Source organism: Protopterus annectens, chromosome 2.part1 (genome assembly GCF_019279795.1).
Source record: "Protopterus annectens isolate FY-2018-M chromosome 2.part1, PAN1.0, whole genome shotgun sequence".
In the NCBI taxonomy this organism is placed as follows: domain Eukaryota; kingdom Metazoa; phylum Chordata; order Ceratodontiformes; family Protopteridae; genus Protopterus; species Protopterus annectens.
The window spans coordinates 722031572-722057462 of record NC_056729.1 but is presented as its reverse complement, the minus strand read 5'-3'; positions in this window follow the sequence as shown (position 1 = coordinate 722057462).

Below are 25891 nucleotides of genomic sequence, written 5' to 3'. Positions count from 1 at the left end.
ATGTGAGTAGTGTTATTTGTTTTATTTATTTTATATTATTTATTATTATTTATTTATTTAGTGATTTTTCTTAATTGAGGCTGGTATGGTATGCTAGCATATTACTGTAACATTTAGGATTGGTTGGGAGCTGATGATACAGATATGATGGTAATATATGCTTTGATAACACCCATATGAAGTTTGGCAATTGGTGCAAAGGTTAAGGTTTACAGCTGTAGTTCCTGTTATACAGAGTTTGTTTCCCTTCATCCTCATTTGACTGCTATGCAACCCTGAGCAAGCCTCTTAACCAGACATTGCTCCAAGGTCACCACTGGAAAAGGACTGTATGTCAAGTGGGCTTACCTGATTACCTAATAAGATTCTTCTTCTTCTTCTTCTTCTTCTTCTTCTTATTATTATTATTATTATTACTGTGCAAGTAAAATATGTACATTCTGCAAACTGATAGTGAATTAAAAGCCATACCAACAATTCATTCAGGGTGATCTTCCACAAGATCATCTAGTTGGTAAGTACACATTTTGCCACCCACAATGACGCTGAGAGACTGGTCCCATACATGTATGGAATAGATCCCTCAAAGCAGTGTCAACTGGGTCTGTTGCAGGTCATGCTGGATATGCCATGGAACTGTGACTGACAACCACTACCTGCAGTGTAAGACCATGGGAGAGATGACATATAACACACACTGTTGTAAACGTCATTGAACATGATGTGTTCACATTGCTGAAGGCATGCTTCATCTGCTTAATTATGGTGATGCAGTGTAATATGCTTGAGAAACCTGCAGGAAGGTACCTGTGCTTTGTCCTATTTTATATAACATTGTGCTATGATAGCATTTACAGTATGGGGGTACCATATTCCTCCATGAACGCCAGCTGAGGAGTCATTGATGGAACTAACTGTAGCTGAATCTCATGCAAGGCAGAGACTGATGTAATATGTAGTGGCATTTGGCAAAGATGTCTAATTTGATCTACAACAATGACAGGTGTGTGACAAGACAAACCCAGAATAAAATGGATATATGAAACAACACGATCAAACTAAGCAGTACAATGCATTGACTGGCAACACTGTGCATCAGACATTACCATACCTAGACAGGCCAGAGGTTTGAGTGGGACATAGTCATCGTCATTTGCACAGGTAGGATGGGGCACAGTGAAAAAAATACCAGTGCTAGCATATGTAGAAGGGTCATAAATGGTGGATGCTGTAATCATGTACATCTGTGAGGCTGATGGTATTCAGGGATTACATACTTCAGCAGATGGAGGGTGCTTATATGGGCAGTATGTTGACTGGGTGTATTAAATGGCCATCCAGTATGAGAACTGCATGCATCCAATCCAAAGGAAGTGATACCATGTCAGGAGCATTTACAAGAACCCTAAAGTGTCTCGTCCATGTGTGGCATTACAGTCAAATGTTGGCATGCACATCATCAATGAGTATGTGTAGGTTTTACTCATGGTAAGGATACAGGGTTGTGTGCTGGCACTGCACTGCAAGATCCTTACTGTATTGTCTGTTGAGGTATGATGATCTTCCTACCATATGTTATAACTAAGTCACCAAATGTTGTATGCAAGAAAGGTAGACATCCAGAAAAATGTACTGAAAAGAAGGGTGATCACCATCTTCTCTTTATTTTCTAACAACCAGGGGTTTATCTATGCTCTCTCAAGACTACTTATTTCAGTTGATGGTTTTCTGTAAGGTAAATCATCAAATGGAAAAAAAAAAAACTTTTTTTTGCAGGGATCAAGCTCTTTTCTGCATTATATTGGGGATCTGCCCATTCCCAAAACTATGTATACTAACTTCACAGTTGCACTACAGGGGCAAAAAGGTAAAAAACCATCAAAAGTGTAAGCTAGTTTGCTCAATACAACATACTGTGGTTAAATGAATCATGGCATTTATTTTTTGCTCAAAACTCTGAGAAATGCATGAACTTCAAGGAAGAGTAACTATGCCCAAACCAATTGGGACATACCCTTGTGGCTTCCATAAGTGATTCAGATGCACAAATACACATTCCAATGTATGTTTTCTACATGTAAACCACCATATTCTGGCTAAGTTTAATTTTATTTGCAACAGTGTAGGCACTGTATATTATGCTACATGCTTGAGCCCAGAGAGTTTTAATGTCAGAAAACATACTCTGGGACTCTAAGTGCATTCATATGAATGTACTTCTGATATAAAATTTGATATAACAATATTATTAACAAACACAGCACTCCTTATATTATTTATACATTTTTGTCTGTGGTTTTGGACCAAAAGACACCAGGCATTAAAGATGGTGACACAAACAATTTGCCTGAAGTCAGAAAACAGGTGGCAGTTGTTATTGAATGCACATAACCAACTGTATCTTAAATATTATGCACATGTATAATACTATTTAAAGTCTTTACTTGCCAGAAAAATGTCACTTTTTTATGTTAATATTGATTTGGTTGTTTGCTGTCACTGTTTTGTTACTTAAATGCTACTTTATGTTTTTGTACTAGTTCTGATGGAGTTCATGTTGTATTTGTGAATGTAAGAGTACAACAGTTGTATATCAGAACACATTTTATGAATATGTCAATATGTGTTTTTCTTATTTTATTTCTATGATTACACTTCTGAGCCCTGGAATTTGGTTGGTACGTGGTATTGCCCCCAAAAGTGTGCCAGACACATCTATGGGAGTGTTTCTATGGACCATGTCTTTCTGCATGCATTGCAGGATGTTCCACAAGCCCTGCAGGGGTTGCAGTTCCTTACAAGCCAGGTAGCATACTCAATGTTTCCGACATGCAACTAATGGTCATCTATGCTTGGATCACTGACCTCTGAATCTGTTGGTCGATGCCAAGGATGAAACACAGGTCTGTGAATGTTCTGGTGGTATGACAAAGATGGCCACTTACATACCTCTCCTTTATTCTGGGTGTGCACACATCATAGGCAGTACAGCCCTCTGATGCCATCTGTGATTGTGACATATATTCAGCATGGATGGATTTGACATTGGACTGGATGACCTTTGCAGAACACTCCTCCTTTCTCTCCACCATCACCTCAGCTGTGAATGATGCCAGTGTGCCCTCCACAGTTGGTGTTGCTGACAGTGCCACTATGTCTTTGGATTCTTCCATGGAGATGGTGCCATTATAGTCAGCCAGGGCTGGCCCACTGACATCTGGCAAGTTTCAAACCTTGGTGCATGATTCTCTCTCAGCAGAACCTGTAAATTCATACAAATAACATTCCTGTGACAATACCCAATCATGTCTGTGACTCTGACCATTTTATATATATATATATATATATATATATATATATATATATATATATATATATATAGTATTCCTTGATCTCTCCAAGGCCTTTGACACCATGTCTCACCCCTTACTTTTGAACACACTGTCTAACCTAGGCTTCTCACATAACACAGTAAAATGGTTTTAGAGCTACCTCAAGGATCGTAAACAAGCAGTGAAATGGTCCAATTGAACTATTACCCTCCACAACCCTATTGGAGTCCCCCAAGGCACAGCATATCTTTATGTGGCTTACATGGAATATTGCCTTTTTATTGTTGATAGTGAGATATTCTGCATCATTGTAAACAATGGCTTCTATCACATCCTAGAAAATTGCCACAAGAATGCACCACAGCATACTGATGTTACTGTTACCATGTATGTTTTCATGAACCTACTGTAATATATTCTTCTGCAGTCATTGGTGGTGTGATTGTTGACTTAACTATAACTACATAAAGGCATGATATTTGGATGTTTGTAGATTACCAGTTTAACATTCTTTTTGTTGGGCTCTCCATGCTTTGAAGCTGAATTTATTTTCTATGTTGTATCAGTGCAGGCAAAGAGACACAGCCCTGTGTCATGCATCACCATACCTCTTGGCTGTCCAGATTTTCACAGAACATCCAGATTTTTGCCTCCTATGTTTGGTCTGTCCCTCATATACACCGCAGCCTTAAAGATGCTGCTCCATGGGTTTACTGCTGAGGCATTCTACTTGGAAGATCATCAGTTAAACTCCTACTTCCTCAACCATGCTTGTGAAATCTTGTATGCTTCCTTCAGTGTTCTTTGCATGCCTTTTTACAGAAAGTGCTTCCTGTACTGCTACCAATGGCAGTAAGTGGTGCTCATGTTAACATTATTCCTTCAGGCTGCTGAACAAAATACTGACTTCTGCTACTTTTCATTTGGCATTAGTATAATGATTTATTTTGTTATGCATACACAACAGTAAATGAACTGTTCTCTTCATTATCACTGCCACATGTTACCACTGCTGATACAGATCAGTGTCTGGCAGAGGATTAAGGCTACAGGCTGTTAAAGAGATGCTCCCTATTATCCAGGGTTAGTTCCACTGGAGAAGGAATCACTTTATGATGTTCTCGTTGCTATGGTGATCCACGGCCATGCCATAAGTATGAGTTCCTTCTTACTGATACTGCTGGCGTGTGCAGTATCTTAGTTCTCCCTTGAAGTTATGGAAGTCTATAGCAACTCACTTTCTCTCTGTAACAAGTAGTCCATTGTCTCAATATCATCAGTCTTTCTCTGTTCAAAAAGTTAAAGGTGGTAATTGGGGTGCAGTAGATTTTATCACAAAATACTCAATGGGGAATAAGTTGACTGCACATTTGGTGAAATGCAGAAAGGTTGAATAGTGGTGTATGTGCTACTGTGTTTATGCATAAGTTTGGTAAGGGTTTTGTGTGTAGAAATAGATTATAGTTGTGTTTTTTTGTTAGATCATGTATGTAGGTATGTCATGTGGGAAAGAAGATGGAGAAGAAGCTGAAGAACAAAAATAATCCTACTAACTGTTTTGCACAGGCAATACCTGCTAATTCAGTTTGGAAGGTCAGGCCAGCAGTGATTTTTTTTCTTTCAGGTTACTGTTCCCTTTTTACTATCTATGTAACTATGGAATTGGCATATATAAGTTTGGGGGTGCAGGGGGCTAACCCCTGCTAAAACACTTACATTTGTCTTTGCTATAGGTTGGTACTTTGAGAAATACTGGAACTGTAGGTTATTGTCAATATTTTGTCTGCCTACCATTTGTGAAGTCAAATAAATGTCTGTTCAGGCAAATGTGATCAGAGGTTTACCAGGCATCATTTTCTGCTTGCAGTACTTGCTGGTATAATCATATTTATAGATGTAGTAGATAGAAGCAGCAGATGCAGTGGTTTTCTATTAAAATAAGTGGTTTATTGCAGTAGACATAATGACATTAAATATTTTGCTAACTGTAATTGAAAATAAAGTGTTAGATGGAAACAGAGTGCTTGGTGGTTTCAGACAACTTCTGTTACACTGCAACAACATCATGGTAAATGGATGCACTCAAGATACTTTTGTAGGAAGGTGTTAACTAGAATAATGATACAAAAAGTAACACCCAAAACAATATTTAACTACAAACACTCTATCTCTTTATCTATCTCACTTTCCCTCACTAGCTCTTGTACTAGCTCTTGTACTATTGAGTAAATACTGTTACACAATTACACAGTAAAGCGGGGAAAATAAAATTTCTTTTACCAGGTCTTGTCCTGAAAAATTACAATGGCAAAACACAAAAAGGCAAATCAGTGTTTAGTCCCTCTCACTAGACCTTGATCTGATGAATGCCATTGGTCACAAGCACAGTGGAAGCAAATTGACAGTCTCTTTTGTTAGACCTCTGCATCATCACCTTTACAGAACTAATAGAAGAAAGACACGGAGAGTCCATTTATGTAACTCCTCTAAATTATCTACTGTATTCTGAAATTATTGGGATTAATATTGTGGGGAAGGTCATAAATGAGCAGTTCTTTTTTAATTTTGTTTTTATTTAGCTTTAAAACATCAAATAAACAAATCAATTATAAAACAAGCAAATAACTATTTATATAGGTCCACAACTGATCAATACATCAAAGTTATACATCAACAACAATTAATATTTTCAAGCAAGTCTTTAAGTTTAAGCCAAGATTTATATGAATGTGTAATATTAGAAGTTTCCATCCTTATAGTATGCAACTCACTACTACAAACAATGTTTACCATACTAATACATTCAACACTAGATGGAGTTACTTTACTTTTCCAGTTTTTAGTAATTACTTTTCTGGCTATAGTAAGAATAGACCAAATAAGAGGCACTTGGGTTATTGGAATTATCTCGGGAATCAGAGTATCAAATAAAACTAAAGATTTAGAAATATTATATCTATCTGACCACTGAGCTTGAATAAAATTATTAATTTCTTTTGAAAAAGGGGAGATGACTTAACATTAATATACCATATGCATCCAATCAGCTATTATTTCAGAATCACATCTCCAGCATTTAATCCTATTTGATTTATACATAATTGTAATGTTGTTAGGAGTGACAAAAGCTATGTGTAAAAAGTTCCAAGTGAACGATTTCCAATATAATGAAGATGGAGTTTTATCTGCAGATTTTAATATTAATTTCTTGTTTTCTTCAGAGAACTCTTCATTATTAATTTTTGAAGAGTAGTTCCAATAGGAATTGTTTAAGTATGTGAAATCTAACTTAAGAATTTTATAAATTTATGACAAATATCATTTAATTGTCATTGCATTTATTGATATTTATTAAAAATTCCAATAATTTGGGGAAATATTTCTAATCTAGGATAAATATCTTATTTACATCTGTGTTCACAAATCTCTAAATATTTGGAAAATTAATCAGTTCTCAGACTTTTGATTATATTTATATTCCCAGCACTATTGCTACAATTTCTCCCTGATCCCACTCCAACTAAATTCTTTGAATTAGTTCCTTACTTGCTACCTTGCCAACACTGCTTATATGAAACTGTTTAAAAGGTTACATATCTAATCTCAAGTTAAAAATGCTGTTTTCTGTATCATTATTTTTGCCTAAACTGTCTTATGTTATTGTAAATACAAATTGTATATTAATGTCTTAAAATTACTGTACAGTGAACAAATGCTGTGTCTTACAATACATATTGTACTGTTGTGGAACTTTTTTCTACCCAGGCCTCACTGAAAATGGATTCTTGGCCCAGTCAGACTTTCCCAGTTAACAAATGTAATAAATAAAATAAATAAAATATTTGGACCTTAAATTTTCAACAGTATATATCAGTATGATTTAATAATTGATGCCAATAAAGTAAGCTACTTTGTTGTTTCAATACTAGCATTTTGTTGAAGTTATGAGTTTCTAAGCAGTCATTTGTATAAACAATTGGAGACATAGAAAATATTAAGTCTTTAATACAATGGTTAGAATATGTGAATTTTGGAAAGAGGAAATGATGTTATTTAAATAATGAATTTGAGAAGAAGGTGTAATTCCATTTATGCAAAAATATTTAAACAGCCAGATAAACTATTTGGGATTAGTTATGACTGGTTCTGATATATTTATTATTTACTAATAATATTTCTTGATGTATTTGTTTCCATTTTGAATCATAAGATGAATTTATCCACAACGCTACAACTACAATTGTTGAAGTAGCATACAATTGAATATCAGGAAATCCTATTCCACCATTATCCCAACCTTTTCTGTGCCAATCAAAGGAAACTCTTGGTTTATTAGGATGCCAACAAATGTAAGTATAACATTATTTATCTTCTTCATCAATTTTTTAGTGGATATAGTACTAAAGATTGCAAGGCAAACAATATTTTAGGGAGAATTGCCATTTTAATAAGCATTAATCATTATTCCATGGCAAAGAAGAATTTGTTCCAATTTGTGATTAAACTTAACATTTTGTGTATTGAATCTAATACTATTAGCAAAAGAGTCTATAGCTAATGCAAAAAGTAAAGGTGATAATGGACAGCCTTGTTTTGTGACTTTTTTATAATTTAAAGGAATTAGAAAGAAAAAAATATTTTAACATAAGCACAAGAGTTATTGTATAACTTAGAAATTTATGAAATTAGCTCACATGAGAAATGATATACCTTAAGTGTTTTAAACAGGTACAACCAATTAACTGAGGCAACATTTTTATCTAAATTGAGACTAATGATAGAAAGTTCTATTTTATTTTTATTTGCATAGTCTATTAATGTATTTATGCTTATTATATTATCTTGTACTTGTCTATTTAAAATAAACCCAGTTTGATCATAGTTTAGGTACAAGGAGAATAATTCTGTTAGCTAAAATGGACATGAGCATCTTAAAGTCCACCTTTAAAAGTGTAATGGGTCTGTATGATGAAGATTTTTTAGGATCCTTATTTTGTTTTAAAATAGGAGCTATTAGGGAATATTTCCATGATGGAGGGACTTCAACAGTTGTTTTTATTTCTCTATAGACCTTATCTAATATTTTAACTGCATCATCTGGTAGTATTTAATATATTTCTGGTATAAAACCATCTTAGCATAGTGCCTTATTATTTTTTAACTTTTTATTTGATGTTTTATTTCTTTTAAAGTGAATGGTTTGTCATTTTTTTATTTGTTCAATTGTTAATTTGTTATTTATATTTTCCCATAGAAAAGTCTCAACTATATCATCATTATTTAGGTTAGTTGTATTATTATTTATAGATTCATAAAATATTTTAAAGCCCTCAAGAATGCCTTTAATATCTGTTCTACTTTCTTTTTTATTATTTATATGTATTATAATTTATTTGATATGATTTTGTTTATTCATTTTCCTTGATCTAAGTTTATGCAAACTTAAAAGGTTTACTGAATATACCTGAAGCTTAAGTTTTTCTAAGTTTATTGAAACTTTACGATTTAGAATTTCAACATATTTTGTATTTAAAATTTTAAGTTCAGACTGATAATGTCATTTGGCTTAAGATTTCACTTTAGTGTGTCTATTTTGGCCTGCAGTGTATTTAATTATTTTTCCCATTCTCTTGTTTACTAATATACCACCTTGTAACCCTTCCATTGGAATAAGCCTTTAGTGAATCCCACAGGACAATGTCAGTTACTTCACCATTCATGTTTTTTTCTAGGAATTTTTTGATCTGTATAACATACTAATCCTTGAATCTTTTTATTTTAATAATGTACTCTGAAAATCTCCTGTGATGTATTACAGTATCAGTTTTTTAAATAATATTAACGATTATAGCATTACGGTCTGATGATGGACATGAAATTATTGAAACTTCTGATATGTGATATCAGATTGTTTGAGACAAAAATTTTATCAATATTTGTTTCTGTTCCATATCTATATGAATAATGGGTAAATTGAAGTGATTTTGTTTCCCTTAGCTTATATATAGCCTTTAAATTCATTAGATTTACAAACTTTAACTGTTTGGCTGAAGATGTGAGTCTCAGCTTTCTATCTGCTGTGGAATCTTTGTCTCATAAAATACAATTAAAATCATCAGCCATTATGACTTTACCTTTCATGTAATAGGCTATAGTATTGAAGTAATTATTTGCATTCTTATCTTCAACCCTTGAAATCCAATAAGAGTTTACCAATGTATATAGTTTTCTAGTCTACTCAATTATAACAATGCTTAACATACCATTTTTATCAACATAGGTATCTTTTACTTTAGACATTACTGGTGAGTTCTTTCATAAAGTGAGGGTGCCTCTACTTTTAGCTCAGAAGCCAGAACCTGCTAAAACAAAATAATTATTTAATGAAAGTTTATTTACATCTTTATTAAGTAACTGTATTTCCTGTGGAAATACTATTTGAACTCCATGTAATTGTAAGCATTTGAACAGACTCACATCCTCTTCCGCTGTTTCCCCCTCTTTACTGGATTATTCAATCCATTAATATTAATAGATATTTATTTTAAATCAGACATTTATACAAGAGAGAAAAAAAAAACAGAAGTATAATGAAATCACATTTATGTACAGAACTTTATATTATATACTTTATATATAACAATATGAAATTTTCAGCTATGGACAAAACTTTTGAAACAAATAAAACATTACCTAATGCTATAACCCTAACAATGTCTACCATGGAATAACTTATTCCTAGTTGTTGAAAGAGGCAAACAAACTTCCTGTCAAACTTATCATTAGACTAACAAAATTTTGCTCATGCTTCTGATTCATATTAATGTGTCTCATATTTTTAGTATGCCTCATCTGAATATTTCTACAATCATCTTTCCCTGTACCTCACATTAACTCCCTGGTCTACTATAGGGAGGAAGTCACTTATTATTTTCATATTTATTAATTCATAGGTCAGATGATTTTATTTTTTTTATTTACCTTGTGTAAAGTTGTTCATAATATCATAAGTTCATTAATTAGTACCAGGCTAACTGTCCTTGTGGGCCATTCCAAGTTCAGCCAATTACCACCTGTGAGAATCAAACCCTGCACTTTGTGCTTATAAGGTGAACACCTTAACCACTATGCCAACCTCCTACCCTTGTAGAGATGTTTATATTTATATTTATTTATTCTGATCTGTTTGTATACTATTTCTTGTACTATTACTATATTCCTAGGTTTTATATTTTAGCTATAATCCTAGTGTAGTGTCATATAGTAGAACATTTATATTTACCCTTATATATATATATATATATATATATATATATATATATATATATATATATATATATATATATAGATAGATAGATATGATACTGTTTAATCTAGTACTACTGTTAGAATCAGTCCTATTTTTCATTAAATGGCATGCCTAATAGTATATGAACAAGCATCTGAAAAATCTTCCCTTTTAAGATTCAAACTTTCCATAATAAATTATTCTGAGATATTAAGTTTTGTTATCATTAAGAAGAGACAATAACAGAGAAATGTAATCCTATTTTTTATCAGAAGTGTCATTCAATAGGCTAATATATAAACTATCCTTTTTGGTATACTGCAAGCATTCAGACCTGTTTAATAACTGACAGTGGTTTGGAATGCAATTCACTGTTTTTTACTTATTATCTAACTTTTATTCATTGACATCTTAGCATATTATTCAAAATATTATGATTATTTATTTTTAGACAGGAAGAAGTAACTTGGACAGCTCTTAGAATTTTAGAACTTCCAGAGCATCACAAAAGTGTTCATGATTCTAATTTAGCTGCTTCAAGCTGGTCCTCGTGACAAGGGCTTGCAAGCTCACACAAAAACATTCACAAGTGAATCCAAGCTACCTCTGCTTTATACATCAATCTCTTAAACCTCTCCAAACTACCAAAAAAGAAAAAAAAATGTCTCAAAGTATCCCAATCACTTAAAAGTCATTGCACTTAAAGAAATAACATTTAATGATTCAGTAAGCACTATTTGTATGAGATGTTTAATATAAAGCAGACTGTAATTTTTTAAAGACATAGCATACAGACTTGTATTATTTATTATTTATTTTACATTTGTTGACCGGGATTGCCTGACTGAGCTGAAGAGCCCTTTTCCAGCAGAGGCCCGGGGAGAAAAGCTCCAACATATTATACAATTTTCATTATAAATTAACATTAAACAGCAAAGTTACAGGATTATTACAAGGCATTAATAGCAATACAATGTTATACCATGTCAATAATCAGGAGTCTAGCAAAATTATTTCAAGATGTTTAAAAAGAAATATGTCATTAAGATGAATATAATTTTTGGGGTAAGTGGTTACAAAAGCCCACTTTTATTATAATGTAGTTGCATGAAGGCAAGACAATTATAATAGAATGTTTCCCTGAGGCAATTTTCTTAATATATTTTAGAAGACAGTAGAAAGTAGTCAAGGAAGATTAGAGAGAGCTAGTGAGAAGAATGAGTTAAGGACAGAAAGTAGATTAAGGTATGAGAAGTAGGGGATGTTAAGGAGGGAGAGTGCAGTGGCAGGACTAGTGACTTTTAAAGTGCTCTTTGGTGGCTGTCTTAAATTGTTTAGGATGTGTAAGGGTCCTGATTTCTAGTGGGAGCCTGTTCCAGGCAATAATGGGGTGATAGCTGTACATGTTGTGTCCAAATTTAGACTTGGGTTTGTAGATTTGTAGTAGGTCTTGGTTAGAGCTTCAGTGAGGTCTGGAGGGAGAATAATGTGAGATGAGAGGTGATAGTGCTGGGCAGTAGGAAGGCTGGAATAGGATAGAATGAATGATCTTGAGCTGAGCGAGAAGAAGCTGGTGGGGTAATTCAAGCCAGTTTAGGTGTTTTAACGAGAGACAGTGATGGGATTTGTAGGTTTGTTGGGCAGCAAATCTAGTTACCTTGTTGTAGGTAGATTTGAGTTTGGTCAGGAGTGCTGAGTTAAGATTTGTGAGAATTTAAGAATTGTACATTAGACTGGGTAGAAGGTAGGTAAGAGAGAGAGAGTAATCTTGGCTTCAGAGGTAAGGAATTTCTTGTTATGGTAAAGGAGCCCTAGTTTTGAATGAGTCTTTTTGATGCAGTTATTAACATGCTAGTCAAATTTAAGCTGATTGTCAACGGTTACACCTAAGAGCTTAGTGCTAGATTTTACCTGAATGGGAGTGTTATTCAGGGACTGTATGGAGAAGGAGGGTTTAATATTGTTGAACATTTTAGGTAGGAAGAGTAACAGCTATTTTTAGGGTTAAAGATGAGCTGGTTGTTGAATAGCCATGTTTCAACTAAGTTAAAAGATGCCTGAGTAGCTGAGAAGAGCTTAGAGGGAGAGTTGGATGTGGTGATGACTGTAGAGTCATCTGTGTATTGCACTAAAGATGACTGAGGACAGGGAGGTATAGAGCTGATTAGTAAAGATATTAAAAAGTAAAGGCCCTAGGATAGATCCTTGAGGTACACCCATTTTTGCAGGGAGAGGAGGGGAGAGTGCAGAGTACCACCTCACTGATTGAGATCTATCAGTGAGGTAGCTGGAAAACCATGCAACAGTATCAGAAGAGAAGTTGAGGTTATGCAGTTTGTGCAACAGAAGAGAGTGTGAGACAGTGTAAAAACCTTTTGAGAGGTCCAAGAATAGGCAAGAAATAAGTTTATGATCATCCAAGGCTATAGAGACAGTGTTGAGGAAGGATAATAAGAGCTGTAGTAGTACTATGTTTTGGTCTGAAGCCATGTTGAGTGGGTGTAAGCAGATTTTCCTGTATTAGATACTGCATAACTTGTTTATGAATATATTTTTCTAGTACTTTAGAGAGAGGGGAGAGGATAGCAATAGGTCTAAAGTTGAAGAGATCAGAGGGGTTACCTCCTTTGTGTATAGGTAGAGTGTAGCATTATTTCCAGATGGAAGAGACTTTAGAATCAGAGATAGAGTGATTAATTAGGTTAGATACAAGGAGAGCAAGAGAGTCAGCTGCTAGTATAAGAAAAGTGGAAGGAATACTGTCACCTGATGCTGAGCATGGTTTTAATTTAGAGAGTAGAGTTTTAATGCAGCTAGCAGGTACAGGTTTGAGGGAGAATGTATTTGAGGAGATAGTATTAGGAGTAGGTTCAGAAAAGTTGGCGATGTTAGTAGTAGAGAAGTTTGGGTTAGGGTTCAGTAGCTTAAATATTGAATCGATAAATTAGGTATTGAAGATAGTGGCAGTTTCTTCAGATGTCTTGTCTGGGCATGGATTGGGGGAGCTAAGATTACCGGGATGTAATATTTGGTTAACAGAGTTCCAAACTTTTTTAGGATTAGACTTTATGTGGTTTTTTTTTTGTCAGATTTCTGAGTTCTTTATATTTTTGCAAGTCTGCAGGGAGCTTAGTTTGTGACCATATTTCCATAATTTGTCACTAGTTATCATAAGGGCATAAGTGGATTTTGAAAGCCATGGAGATATGGTGCACTTAATTTGGACTTTGTGGCGGGGGGGGGGGAGCAAGTGAGTCTAAGATGCTAAGGAAGGTGGAGTTGAAAGCTAGGATTGCTTCTTCTAGTGGGAGTTGGGTAAGGATTTTCCAGTTTATTTTAGAGAGGAGGACATTAAAAGTTTCTGGATGGAAGTTAGAGGGTTTGTGACAAGTCATAAATCTAGGAGGTTTTGAGAAGTGGGGAGTGAACCTAAGCACTTTTATAGGGGAATAATCGCTCAGGATGTTTGGTAGGGTTTCAGGGTTATGATATTATTAAAAGACAGTTATGGGTGATCCAGGTTTAACTAGTAAAATTGTGAATTCTACTCTAATTGTTTGCTATCATTCCAATAATAACTTTTTTATATGTAAAAAGCTATATTTTTATACTTTGCCTATAACACAGCATGTCTTTTCTGGGTGCCATTGCATGTTAGGTATACTATCAGTAGCACACAACTGGACAATTTTAAGAACCCAGAATGTAACTTAACATGTCTCTTTAGTGTCATTTGTTGTATCTTGTGTTATATTTAATAGTATTACTAAGATTAATATATCAGAAAGTGTGACACAACATAACTTTCATCATAATAATGATTAACTTTTAATAAGATGAATAGTATAACATTTTAAACTGAAAGTAAAAATAAGTGGCTTTAATTTTGGGTCTATATTAAATCAGCGAATGCTTAAAAAAGTGAACGCTGATTTATCGACCCCATGTAAGTGAAAGCTTACAATCCCAAGCACTTGGAACAGCAATTTTTTTCCCAGGGAAAAAAAATCATTGTTCCACAAAAAAAATAAATAAAAATAAAAACTTCAAAACATTACATAAAGTGGGGGGCTCTGCCCCCACACCCCCTGATGTGGGAGGTTGTGCACCCCACACGCCCTACTTAAATATACCAACTCTGAGATTGCACTATAGTGAGGAAAACAGCAAAGTAATGGAGGCGGCCAAGCGATTTCTTTCCCAGGGAAATAAATCGCTTATGTGCTGTTTTGCTATTTTGCTGTTTCATGCTTTCAAGTTCGATCAAGACGCATTCGAAGGATTGTGTCTTCGATTATATAATAGGAACCCTTAAGTTCATATATAGCTATAAGAAACAAACTCTAACATTTTAAAAAGGGAACTAGTAACCATCCGAAGTAGAGGAAGGAAGAAATACATAAGTTACCTTCTAAAAAGTAATGTGCAGCACCTGTTTATAAGTATTCAAACACTTATTTCAATTAATAAGACTTCATAACCATAAAATACATTGATTTTCATTTCTCTTTCATTTTTTACTGTTTTTGTCTTTTATCACCCAACCCTCTCTTGTTGCATTTCTCTCCAAAGAAGTTGATAGATTGCAGTCTATTTCTTCTGTTTTTTTTTAGGATTTTATTTTTCTGTTTAAAATCCATTGCATCTTCCAAGATGTTAAAACGCTTCTTTCCTTCTGCAACGTAAATCCTTATTTTTGCTTGAAACAAGATTTCTGCTTTAACATTGTTTTTGTTTAAGCTTTTAACCAGTGGCACATATGCTTTTCTATTAGACATCACTAATGTAGAATAATCATTGTCAAATCTTACAATGTTTCCTTTAATTTTAACTGGATAATTATTTCATGCAGCTTTTAAGACTGAATCCTTATCTTGACTTGAGAAAAATCTTACAATCACTTGGTGAAGGTGTTTTTTTTTTTTAGGATGAGTTAGAAGGTGATCTATGTGCCCTTTTGATGCCAAAGGAAAAAGTTCCAGGCAAGTCCAAAGCTTTAGGCAGCCAGGTGTTAAGGAACTGAATCATATTGTCTCCCTCCGCTTTTTCAGGAATTGCATAAATCCTGATATTATTCCTTCTAGATCTGTGCTCTAAGTCTTCTATTTTATACCAGAATAAGTTGTTTTGTTTCAGTGGAAATTCAGTGTTATTCTCATTTTCAAGTAATCTTCCATCAAAATCAGACATGGCCTCTTCTGTACTCAAGATTTGTGATGATTTTTGTTTAAGAGATTCAGTCAGCACTTCAGTTTGTTTTTTACATTCCTCTTTAAAATTGTCTATCTTGCTTTCTAATTTATCTGTCATCACAGATAACTCACTGATGTTACTTGGTATATAGTCTGTATGTCTTTTTTTCATACTACTGTCCTGTACACTTGGCCTAGAGTAGCTCATTCTTAGATAATTAGTTCTATCTAGTTTTCTTGACAGGGAAAAGCAATTAAAAGAGATTCAAACTTGTTATTTTATACTAAATCTTTCAACATATGTTCAACTATAAACCCATTAAGTTTTGAAACATTCTATTTGAGTTTTTTAGTAAAAATCCTGTCAGAGATGTTAAATGAAGCAGTGCTAAAAACAGTGCTGTTACTGCTCACCATCTTGCCCACCCTCCCCCTGATTGTTCCATTTTTATAGGACTCTGTCTTCAACCAGCTGTGACTTAAAAGGTTTTAGTGAATCACTGGAAAAGTGTTTTTTTGTAAGTATGATACAATTGTGAGTAATCTAAATGTATCCTTGGTGGTCTGGAATAACAACTATATTTGTAATGATGTGATGATCTCTGATGTGGTTACAACCAGTTTTGAGCTTGGTTTAACCCAGCTTATTAAGGAGCCAACTAGAGAACACCATGTCCTTTTTTGAATTAATAATGGTTTAGTACCTAGTTGTTGCTGGACTGAACATGAACTTACAGATCTAACCATTTATGTATTTACCAGAGCCAAGATACATTTTCAGACATTGACATTTTATCAACCTGATTACTGAAGACTGGAAAATGAAGCCTGCTGGGACACCTTTTATGGATATATTTTTTTCTCTTATTCATTGCTTTGTTCAAAGGGATAATAACATCAGTTGCCATAAGGAGTATACAGAATGGAGGACCACTAGACTTGAGAAAAAAAAGTTTAATGGCAGAACAGAGTGACATATCGGAAAAGCAGCATTTGATTTAGGAGCTTGTTCAGATTTACCAGAAGACAGTATAAATATAAATAAGCTGTATACATTACCGATAAAAAATCTGGGTGTTTAAGGCATTATAGGGTGGATTCACAGTCAAATATTAGTGTTATCAAAGGTGGTGTAATGCCCATAAAGGCTGTTGAGTTGATGGAGGAAGTTGCAGATAGGTTTCATTCCCTGTCAAACAACAGTCTCACCTCTTTAAATATTGATTCCAACTACTATAGTTGTATGTGCTTGCTTATAAACATGGATTTAATAGATAGTGTATTAAGCACAATTAAACTGCCCTTAGTAGCAAGGGCAAATGGGCTATGTGAATATTTTTTTGTCTAAAATATCTAAAGTACTATTACCCTGTTTATGGTGGTTATATCAGTTTGGCTCGAGGGACAGCTTTGTTCCACAGATATGGAAAACTGCTGTTGCATTTCCTTTTTTAAGGGTGGCAAAACTTACATAAAAGGTAATCATCCCCCACTGGCCTTATGTGCATTATAGGTAAATGTTGTCAAAAGGTTTTATGCTCCTTATCAAAAGAAGCATTATGCCCTACCCTGGATATTTTTCAACATGGGCTAATGCAGAGATGATCTTGTTTGAGTTTGTTTATACCATATTATTTGAGAGTCAGCAGCCACAGATTTATCATTTGATGTGGTTTACTTGGATTTGGCCAAGGCATTTGTTTCAGTTCCCCAGATGGAAATTCAGATCATCTTATTTAAACTTGGAATCATTTAATACATTACTAAGGGGGTTGATAGTGCTGACCAAGAGAAAGTTTTAGGTGAAAATTAAAGATAACATTTCCAGAGGAAAAAAGAAGGCTGCAGCATGGGTTCCTCTGCATTTTGTTCTTGGACCCCCTATCATTTAATCTGCTTATACATGATTTCCCATTTCAAAATATGATTTTAGTCAGCAAGTTTGCAGATTGTAGTAAAATTGCTGCTGTTATTAGTACTGCCAATGGTCTGTCTGAATTACAGAGCTTTTTGGATAACTGTAACTTATGGTTTAAGTGCATGGCTTTTAATGCCAGTATAATCAAGGTGCTACATTTTGGGCTTAATAATAACAATTCTCTTTGTCAAACAGGTAGGCCCATTGGACACACGGTCCCTTTTCAGGGTCAACATCTGGTTAAGTAATTTGCTCAAGGTCACACTGTGACAAATGAGGGTTGAGGGAATCAAACCTTGTACTCCAGGAACTACAACTTGCAACCTTAACCTCTGCATCAATAGCCAGACCAATAATAATGTTTTCAGTATGACCTGGATAATTTTCTTTATAGCAAGTGAAAGCAAGGTCGATAACTTGGGCCTGATGGTGGATGTGAGACTGAAACTTGATGATGAGTTAAGACTTGTACTAAAAAAAGGAGCTATGTTATCATCAGGGACATACACTGCAGCATCGCTAGTCACAGTGGGAAAATTTTAGTTCTGCTTTACAAGGCTGTAGATAGACAGCACAATGAATATTGTATTTCTGTTTATGTTGGAATCGTGCCCAAATATCCAGATTGGAATGAATTCACAAGTATTTTGGAAGACAGATTGACAATGGTAAGCGCATTGGTTGTAAAACCACAGTTCAGCAGCTGTCATTATATTTCCAGCATTATACACTGGTTGGTGGGACATTATTCCTGTATACAAATGCATGCAAAATACTGTATTATCAGCCATCTTGGGTCTTTTATTTACTTAGCACAACTGAGGAACAAGAAATAACCACATTTATGTAAAGATGTCAGCATGACAGTGTTTCATGGGGGGGGGGGTTCTTTCTATTATAGGGCTGGAGAATTGTAGAATAATCTCGCTGTAGACATCAGGAAGGATTTTCATCTTAATATATTTAAAACATCTATTGACCATTGGCATGGGGACATAATTGTTTGCATTTATTAAGAGATGGCAAACTCTTTTAAGGTCTCTGCTGAGGTTCTGAGTTTGCTATCCACTGAACATTGAACATCAAATATTGAATGAACACTCTGCTGGTGTGTGGTGTCAATTTTCTCTGTTTTTGCTTTGTTAAGCAAATATTTTGGTAATCAAAAACAATACTGATAAAAGTTTCCACAAAATAAAAGTGTCTTAAGTAGTATCTCAATGGACAAACTAAAGAACCTCTCTGGATCAGCACTCCTTTATAGAAAGTATGACTTAGCACTCCAACTATCACAAAGTCAACAAGCAGACTACTTCCTATCTTGGGGTGGACTGTTCTGTTCTTGTTGTGGTTTTCCTTACAAGATAACCCTTAAGAATCCTTTGGCGCCATGAAAACTGGTTACTCATTGATCCATTGAATTTCAGAGAAGCTGTTTATATAGTCACCTGCCTCTAGCTACTATAAAATACCTCCTACAACAGCTAATTGCTTTTCATTCTTGCTTCTTCTTAAAAAGCGCTGTCTGCTATATTAATAGATACTCATAGATAGTCCACATGGGCTGACGAAGCTGATGTAGCTAGCTGTTGGGCATGTGCCTGTTGCATACCTCTCAGTATCTTAGAGCAAGAAATCTGGAGAAAGCCAAAAATAATGGGTCTATATTATAAGAACAAATTTTTAAATATTTGAACATCATATGGGCGACACAGTTCTATTTTCAGCGGAGGCCCAGGGAGAAAAGCTCCAAACACACAATACAGTTCAAAAAAGACAAAACAGTAACATATAAGGAAACATAATGATATACATGTAAAGAATACATTTGAGTCGAATATTTAAAACCTTGCAAGTGTGAACGGAGAGCGCCATAGGGAATTCTTCCCTTTACTTCAATGTAGTGTGATCTCGGAGTTGGTATATTTAAGTAGCAGGGGGTGCAGGGGGGCTTGGTCCCCTGCTCAGAGCGATCAGGTAGGTTTTTCTTTTATTTTTAAATTTTTTATTTTGGTTTCGATGTTTTACAACTTTGATCATATGGTGTCGCCCATATGGTGTTCGAAGTTGTAAAACTTAATTCTTATAATATAGACCCAAATTAATGGGGGGCAAGGAGCCCAGAATAGGGACAACTTTTGCAAACTGCTTTTATACACTTAGAAAGTTACAAGAATAACTGGTTTTGCTTTAGCATGCATTTTCTGAAGGATGTGAAGTCTGAAACTTGAAGGTTGTAATTAATGATTTCAATCCTTAATGATTTGCTAGAAAATCACAAATTTTATGAGGAACAGAACAATAATATGAGGGAAAAATCTGGACAGTTAAAAGATATGGCCTGTTGATACTGTTTGTTTGGCACTTCTGGTTAGGGACATTGTGCTTTGTTACAATATATCTATATCCGTATATCTATCTATCTGTGTATGTGTGTATATATATATATATATATATATATATATATAAAAGGTATCATCAGAATTCTGACTTTCATTAAACTATTTTCAGATTTTTCACAATACTGTTTCCCTATTGTCATTTTCCCTTCTTATAACTCAAGCACTTGACCCAAAGCATCATGCTCATAGGTTCATAAGTAGAGACTTAGATAGGCACCCTTGCTGGCCATTTTAAGTCTAGCCAATTTCCCTTTGTGCTTGAATTAACCTATCCTGATTAGTGTTAGTTTGGCCTTACCCATGCCATGATCAATAATAATACACTACCCCTAGGGAGAATAACTGGGATTATTCCACAGATGATTAGATGGGACCCATGCATAGGTTAAGGCACTTAGTAGCTGCCTGTCTCCATTTAGGTAGTGCAGGAGGCAGTCCATGAGTTTATTTTCTATTTTCCATCCAGAGATCCAAGTTGCACTTGAAAATGGACAGGGATGTGAGTTTTTAATGTGGTGGGTTGTCTGTTCCAGAGCAGCGATATCCTCTTTGAGATATACCTGTCACTCCAAACCATTCTGATGATGTTGCAGAAGAGATTTGGATCCTAGGACCAAGTATTGCTGATACCATTTGACTTGCTGATGTGCAGGTTCATCACTATTGGATCAGTACATGCCTTGTATGCCAGACATAGGTTACCACTTAGCAATCTGTAGGACATCTAGTATAGCTACAGACTTTGAGGCAGCCTGTGAAGAACGTATTGTTTTATTTATTTTTTATTTTTTATTTTACATTTGTTTACCAGGAAAGTCCGACTGGACACAGGTCCATTTTCAGTGGGGCCTGGGAAGAAAAGCTCCAAACACACAATACAGTTCAAAAGAGACAAAACAGTAATATATAAGGAAACATAATGATATACATGTAAAGAATACATTTGAGTGCAGATAGGCCTGGGGAGAAAAGCTCCAAACACCAATGCAATTCCAAGGAGACAAAAACAGTACCAAATAAGAAAACAGTGTCATACATGTTAAGAATATATTTGAGCATAGATAGCATAGATAGCAGAGATTAACAATGTCTAAATCCATATCCACATAAGTATGATTTTTTTTTATTATTATTACAAATGGGACTTGGGGAGCAACCATTTGATCCTAAGCAGAATCCTAGCAACAGGACTTGGGGAGAAACCATTTGATCCCTAGCAGAATCCTAGCAGCAGTGCAGTGGCATGGCCTAGCCTGGGGAGTAACATGAGCAATGCCAGTTATTTATGTAGTGGGTTTTGAGAAGTTTTTTAAATTGGGAAGTAGAGGTGGTGGAAGGTAAACGGCTTGGGAGTGAATTCCAGGTTCTGTCAATGGAGCAGGGAAAGAGAGATTTACCAACATAATTTTTATGTTTGATGACATTTATGTGGTTCTGATAACTAGATCTTAAGGTTCTAGTGGTGGTATTGGGGTGAATTAGATTCTGAAGTGCTGGGGTTTTGTCAGGAAGGTAGTAGAGCTTGTGAGCCATTGAGAGTTGGTTGAGTAGGAGTAGTTGGGGTAACTCAAGCCAGTTAAGTTGCTTGAAGGCTAGACAGTGATGGGATCTATGAGAAGCATTAGTAGCAAACTTGGCAATCTTGTTGTAGCAGGATTTCATTTTGTTTAGTTCAGTGTGGCGAAGGTTAGTTAAGATAGGGGAGGCATAAAGGAGAATGGATAAGAGGTGAGTCCTTGCTAAGGTGGCTTTGGTAGGTTTAGTGATGAATTGTCTATTCCTGTAAAGGAGACCGAGCTTTTTGTTAACTTTCTTAATTGTTTGGGTTATGTGTATGTTGAATTTTAGATTATTGTCAATTTCAACACCTAATAGTTTTGTGTATGTTGTTGGGGTGATTTGTATGTTATCTTTAGATGTTATGGTAAAATCATTATTTGGTGGAGGAGATCTACCTGGGCTAAAGAAAATGGGTTTTTTTTGGGGGGATTAAGAATAAGTTTTATGTTAGTGAACCATGCTTCAGCTAAGGAAAAGTTTTTTTGGGTTAAGGCTTTTAGCTCATGTAGGGTGGGGGAGGCACATATAATAGTGGTATCACCTGCGTATTGCATTACTGAGGCAGAGAGTGAAGATGAAGCTATCTGGTTAGTAAATAGTGAGAATAGCAGAGGCCCTAGGATGGACCCTTGGTGGACACCTATGCCTACTGGTAATAGTGGGGCAATTGGTATTGCCATAGAACTGCCTGCTGATGGTCTGATAAGTAGCTATTAAACCATGATATGGTGGAGGAGCTTATGTTAATGGAAGATAGACTTTCTAGGAGCATACTATGATTCACCATATCAAAGGCTTTTTATAAGTCTAAGAATATTGAGGATACAAATAGTCCATTGTTTCTATGGTGATTGACAATGTTGGTAAAAGAGAGTAGTGCTGTAGTAGTGCAATGGGAAAGTCTGAAACCATGCTGGGATATGGATAGCAGGTTATTCTTTAGGGGGTACTGCATTAGCTGGGAATGAACTACCCTCTCTAATATTTTTGATAAAGGTGATAGGATTGCAATAGGGTGGTAGTTGGTAAGCTCAAGGGACTTACCCCCTTTGTACAGTTGTATAATATGTGATATTTTTAGGAGTGATGTACTTTACATCCTGATATTGACCTACTTATGAGAATGGACACTGGACAGGCTATAGTTTCAGCTGTTATTTGAAGGAAGTCTGCAGGTATCCAGGGAAAAACTGGAGGAGTTGTTTGTTGTACTGAAGTGGGTAGGGGTCTCTGTAGGTAAGGGGCTGCTAGTAGTATTTTGGGTGTTGGCTAGGGCTTGGACTGTTTCAGTAAAGTATTTGCTAAATTGGGTGGGGATGTTGTCATGGTTGCTTGGTAATACAAGGGTAGGAGTGGTGGATTTTCCTGGGTGTAGTAAAGTATTTATAGTAGTCCAGAATTTTTGAGGGCTGTGAGCATATTTTTCCTGCGTGGCTATATGGTAATTAGTTTTGCCATGTTTTATTCGTTTTCTAGCTTTTTTGCGGAGTTCAAGACAAGTCTGTCCCATGGTACTGTTTTTTTGTTTGTGAAATTGTAACCAGGCTTTGTCTCTTTCTTTCATTACGGTTTTAGTATCTTTTGTTAGCCATGTGGCATAGTTAGTTTTGATTCTAATGGTTCTGGGGGGTGCATGACAGTTTAGGATTTCTAGGAAGGTTGAGTTGAAGTACTGCATGGCGTGATCTAGAGGTAGTTGTTTTAAGGGAGTCCAGTTGCAGCATTTTAGTGACTTGATTAGGTCATTAGCTCTGAAGGTCTTTTTGTTACGTACTACTCTGAGGATGGGTTGTTTAATGTGGTGGGATCGATTCCTAATTAAGTAGGTCGCGTGATGGTCACTCAGACTGTCAGGAAGCCAGTGTGGGGTCTGATAGCAGAATCCAGTCTAAGATGGACTGGCGTTTGAAGGTTTTGTCTATTCTTGTGGGGGCAGTTATAATTTGGTTAAACCCATGGAGGTTAATATGGGTGGTGGGATTTTGGCTGGAACAGTCAGACCAGTCATTGTTAAAGTCACCTAATAGTATGGTTTCTTGTGGAAGGGAGGATGACATGCAGTTTAGTAGGCTTTCCAGTATGGTGCTATTATTACCTGGTGGGATATATCCACCTGCAATAATTATGTGTTTGTTGGAGTTGACTTTTAATTTGGCTAGAATTAGTTCTATGTTTTTTACTTTTTTGGAATTACACTCAAATTGTTCAGTAGTGAGGTAGAATAGTATTGCAACACTGCCTCCCTTTTTACCTAATCTGTCTTTACGTATAATATTGTACCCAGGGGCAACAATTTCATTATCATGGTGTTCAGGTTTGAGACTTGTTTCTGTTAGTATAACGACTTCTGGCTTGTATAGAGCTAGTAGGGCATGAAGGTCCTGGGTTTTGTTAAGAAAAGTTTTGGCATTATATCTTTTAGTAAATTATCTCTGTGAGCATTCCACTTATTGCATTTGTGTAAACAGGTAACTGGAATTATATAAACACTTGACATAAATGCTATTTTCCCATTAATACCAAATTCACCAGATAAACCTTCTTTTTCCTGAACACTAATCTATACATCTTCCAGAGAAGACATATTTCTTTCATTTCTTTTATCAACCCTTCCCATTACATCATAACTACATATTTTTTACAAATTTTATTCCTGGAAAAGACACTTCATTCATTGCATTTTCACATTGCCCAAACCCTTACTTTTATCTTTATTCAGGATCATGCCCATTTCCTTTAAACATCCATTCAGAAAAAAAAACACTTCCTCATCCGTATTTTGTTCTTAACATCTACAACAATATTGTTTGTGTATGTCAAAACAGCTGGTATCACCATCTCCTTTTGCATCACATATGTATCATCTTTCATTTTATAAGCTACTTCAGTCACTATTGCATTGATCACTGATGCAAACAATATGCCAGTCATAGGATACCCTTGTTTTATACCACACTTCATGCATATTTCCTTACTCAGCTACCCATTTACTGACACTCTTACTCTATTAGTTTGATATGCTGACCTCTATACTCCCTAATTCTACTACCTATTCCATACTTCTCCATAGTATTCCACAAAGCATGATGCCTCGTGGTATTAAATGCCTTGCTAACATCACCTACCATAAGTTTTGCATCCTCCCTTTAAATTGTAACAACATCTGCAATTTCTCTCACACCCAGCAACAGTCCTTGACATTCCTTTCCTTTTATAGCTCATCCAGTAAACTCTCAGTTAACCAGCACTCATGGGGATTGGTAGATGCTGGATAAGTGTAGCTTCTGGTTGCTTGAGAGTTACCACTAAAAATAGACATGACAAATACTGTACCCTGTACTATACCATATCATAAACACTGTATTGATTTGATTTTAATATTGAAATACAGTAATTAAAAGCCTGGCTGGAATAATAATATTTTAAACATGTTTTTGCACTAGAAAGCATGGCACAAGGAATTGTTTTCAGTGGCATGCTAAGTGGATTGGAACTGAATGAACGGAATAAAGAGAGAGAGTGAATGCTTGCATGAAAGTAGAAATGAAAGTGTGTGAGAGATTGGAAAGATGTGTGAAAGCTGAAGAAAGTATGTGTGAGAGACTGGAGAGAGAAAGAGAGAGTGAATGCATGTATGAAAGCTGAAGAGACTGTGTGTGTGCATGTGCGTGTGTGTGTGTGTGTGTGTGTGTGTGTGTGTGTGTGTGTGTGTGTGTGTGTGTGTGTGTGTGTGTGTGTGTGTGTGTGTGTGTGTGTGTATGTGTGTGTGTGTGTGTGTGTGTGTGTGTGCGTGTGTGTGTGTGTGTGTGTGTGTGTGTGTGTGTGTGTGTGTGTGTGTGTGTGTGTGTGTGTGTGTGTGTGTGTGTGTGTGTGTGTGAGAGAGAGATCGGAGACAGACAATCTGATGCAAACTGACGGAGTGAGTATGTAACGAGTGTTGACATTTTAGTGATTTGACGTGTTTGGTTCAACTTGTTCTCAGGTTGGTGAGAGAAAGAATTTATTTGTATCTTCCTTTTTAAAATTCAAAACTCTAAAACTAAAAACATAAGGTATGTTTCTGCGGGTGGAAAAAGAAAAGTGTAACACAAGAAAAACTGACTTGTTCATACTGTACTGTATTTCTTCAATTTTTTTCTGGTTGATTGAGAGTTCCGGTTGCTTGAGTTCCAGTTAACTGACAGTTTACTAAACTATAT